Genomic DNA, 4,253 nt, shown 5'->3' on the forward strand with positions numbered 1-4,253 from the left:
GCGGTACGAGTTGCCCAGCGTGATGACCTCCTTAGCTAAACTATCTTAATTTTTTGCCTCGACTGATCTATATCATTATATTGGAGTTGGTGATGGTACGTTCATTTTGCACTTTGCATTTTGTCTTTATCCGGTCCGTTCAGTCTACATCCGACGACACACAGGTTCCATGAAGAAAAGGTATGTTTTGAAAAAATCACTGCATAACCTAAAAATCATGAAATTATGTGCAATTAATCAGATACTCCCTCCATCAGAGCTAGAGTTATTTTTGCAGGGACCATCAGCGCTAGAGTTCTCCTCTCCATAAACTTTGTTTATGAGCGTGCAACCAAAGATGGAATTCCTAAATATATTATTATTCAAATTGGTGATGGTACGTCCACTTTGCACTTTGCATTTGTCTTTATCCGGTCCGTCCGATATACATCCGACGATACACAGGTGCCATGAAGAAAAGGTATGTTTTGAAAAAAATCGCTGCATAACCTAAAAATCAGGAAATTATGTGCAACTAATCAGATACTCCCTCCATCAGAGCTAGAGTTATTTTTTGCGGGGACCATCAGTGCTAGAGTTCTCCTCTCCAGAAATTTCGTTTATGAGTATGAGCGTGCAACCAAAGATGGAATTCCTAAATGATGGATATGCTACCAAATTTTATGTACGCGTATATCATGGCATGCCCAACGATCAGTTTCCTAAACAGAGAACATGTCAACATATTTTATACTTTGTGCATGCCAACGATCATTTTCATAGTGATAGGAGATGCTATACACAAACATATGGTATACATAACACACCTATCATCTGATCATCTCTGAAATACCTCATCTCCAAGGCAAGCAAGGGAGGGCCGTCGGATTGGCCGGCACGCCTGAACGACGATGACCTCGCGAAGTATATCGATGACGACAAAAACTCGGGCGAGTTTCACGAAGGCGACATTCACTTGTCAGATCGTGCCGGTGTCGTTCTCTCGCCAAAGCAAGTCGGAGGCGTGGAAGATTTTCCAGAGTCCGTTGAGAACCTTGGTGCGTGACCAACACCGGAGTGAACCAAATGACATTTTTTCCTGAGTGAACCAACCTCATGGGTGCCGGCGGTAGGGAGAAGGAGGAGGATGGGGTGTCGGCGCATGGTGCTACCGATGCTACTGGTGCTGGACATGCGTTGCATCTCCCACTGCATCCCTGCCGCCTCTCCCGACGATTCTATCCCTCTGGTCGCCGAACTCGGCAAGGCCTACGCTATCGAGGCCCTCCACGCCGTCCACCGCCGGATGGGCCTCCGACGCTCAAGTGTCCCTCCTCCTGAGACGCTTGGGAGAAAACATGCCTATGTTCGGACATCCTGCAATCTTGTGCATTACTTGTAATTTTCCAAATCTCTTTTCGCTAAAGAATATTCTACTATATTTTTTTGAATATTCTAATATATATTTATGATATTGTCAATTATTATTGGTTGGGAACTTTAGTCAAATCTTTCGATTCAGATACTTATGTGAGGTCTTTGACCTTTAAGTTGTCGTCCTCAAAGATTTGTTGGAAAACTATTTTGAGGGCATGAACTTGACAAAGATATTGTCGCCTCCTTGACATGTATCATTAGTAGAAATGTAATGTGATTTTAATCTGTATATTAGTTGGGCATGCAATGTGTGTGCAAGATTACTAAGGTGAAACAATGTCCACTTACTTGAGAGATGGCAACTGCTTTATACCCAATGTAGGAACGTTAGTAGGTACGTTTTCATACTCCATGTTTTCATTGTAAGATACTAGCAGAAGCCCCTGCTGTAATACAGAGGATTATATTCCTCGCCGTTTGGTGTGTCTTTTTGTTCGTGTTGAGTTCTTGTTGGTTAATTCTTTCACATAGGAGACGGATTATAATGATGTACAGAGATAGAATTATTAGATGGATGGTCCTGTAGAAAGGTTGTGAAGATGTACAATCCAATGGTGGTAGAGGAACACAAGGATTTCTACATAGTTAAACTTCTCAATTCTACCCTCTGAATTGGACACATGTACCCTCCAGACCGTATTATTAACCACGCTAACCAGGTAACAACGTCATTTCCTGCCATTGTAATCGGTGCATTAGGAATTTGTTGCATCAACATCACACAATGTGTTCCTGGGAGATGTTCACAACACACTTCTTGCAAACTGTACTGACAAAAGCAAATTTACATGGTGAACAGAACTCTACTGAACATCACATTAATCATTTTTTTACAACAATTGTTGGTTACAAACATGAAAGCTTAGGAGGTTGGTGCTGCTCCATAGAGCTTCAGGCTTCTGCATCCATAATCACCCTTTTCTCTCCAACACTCTGCATTTGTGAATCTTGCACCTACCTACCAAACTACAGTTGGGTATCACAGCACACATGTAAACAGAAATATAATAGTATAGTCTGAGCAACTGAGGTTTTTGATTGCTATATTCATCTAAAAAAATAATAGAGTAGGTATATATAAATGCATCGATTTTCAAAACCTTAAAAAAATGCACGGAAGGCGGTTTATTTTATTTTTTACATGGTTGACGAACCTAAAGATAAGGTGTCATATAGATCAATGTCTCATAAATTTTCATTTTATAAAATCTAGATACCAAGAGGGAGAAGTGACCGAATATCTAATGTGAAATATGTGAACTACATGCAAGTTATATGCCTTTTTGGGAAATGGATGCCATTGGGTATGGAACATAATTAAGTACTGCAATTTGATATGGTAAACCATCAGTAGTTACTATGTTCCCCAGTACTTTGAAAACAAAATGCAAGAGAACATACAATTGTTGTATGAACTTCTTTTACCAATGAGTATTTTGAGAGGTATTAGAAAACCAAAATGTTGAGTCCTAATATCGGATGAAGAGTACATTCAACAGAACTCATGGAACATTAAATTCAATTAAGGAAATTGGACAACTTACGATTTGTTGTATTTGCCTAAGGAGACCTGGACCAGAGCACAATCACATATAAGTTCTCAAAATCAAAATTGCAGGGCATGATATTCAGTCATTTGCTTCTTCATACTCGTTGTGTAAACCAGAAGTGTGCATCCTTTTATATTTATAGAAAGTATATACAACAGAAAATAAGAGAACTTAAGAACAAACAAAAGAACATACTCATGCTACTCATATGAAATTGGAATAAATATAACTACATGCCAATAGTGCCAGCAAGAGAACATAAGAAATTAACTGTCAAGAGACCTCACCTCAGCAACCAAGATCTATACATCCAATATAATGCAATAGCAACCAAAAGTCCAAACTCACCAACAACAGGTTTCTCCAAGAGTGAACTTGTAGTTTTACTTCTTGTGGGTTTCTTTGTGCAAAGTTACTTGACATAAATGTTTGTCTTGTGTAGTCACCATATGTGTAATCTCTGTAAACAGACTGTCTAATGAAATATACGATTACATAAAAAAAACGGGGTCGTGCTGCTCTGGAAACTGCACTCTTCGTCTCATCAGTCATCACGGCCTCGGCCCCGGCGGTCGGCGCCACCGCGCAACTGTCTATTAACCCACTCCATACAGAGAACTCCTCTCAAACTTTTCCACCACTGCCACCGCGGCACTCATGGCCTCATGGGCGCGCCCGTCCTCACGTTCGGAAGTGCGGGCGCATGTTCGCATGCCGACCGGTCCAAGCCACGGCCTTCCAGCGCGGCTGCGCCCTGGGCGTGTTCGAGGAAATGCCGCACCCGAGAACCTGCAGCCAAAGTCTATGCGGGGCCAACACGTTGGTCGGCGATCACCGTCCCACCATCCCGTCGTCTAGTGGGCTCATCTTTGCCCACGGATCTCCCCTGGCGCCTAGGCGGGTCACCCTCACTGGTCCGCAGCACACTGACACAGGTAACAAAAGTCTGGTGATTTTGTACCACATCTTGCCTCCTTGGCATCCGTTGTTTGTAGACCAAGCTAACGTGCTGTTTGTTAGCAGCTCAGTTTCCACTAAGGTATCAAGTGGGATCCTACCTAAATCACACTTATAGTACATTTTGTTATTTTTAGTGTAAATTTTAAGACAAAATTTGCACTGCAAATGACAAAATGAACTATAAGTGGTATTTAAGCGGGATCCCACTCACATCTCTTTTCTACGAAAGTGCTCTGCACTTGGAAGCTGACAGCTACGTTTTGTTCAGTGGTAAGGAGGAAATGCTTATTGCAGTCATACAACAGTTCAACTGTGTGGAGCCATACC

This window comes from Lolium rigidum, chromosome 7, assembly GCF_022539505.1.
Source record: "Lolium rigidum isolate FL_2022 chromosome 7, APGP_CSIRO_Lrig_0.1, whole genome shotgun sequence".
In the NCBI taxonomy this organism is placed as follows: domain Eukaryota; kingdom Viridiplantae; phylum Streptophyta; class Magnoliopsida; order Poales; family Poaceae; genus Lolium; species Lolium rigidum.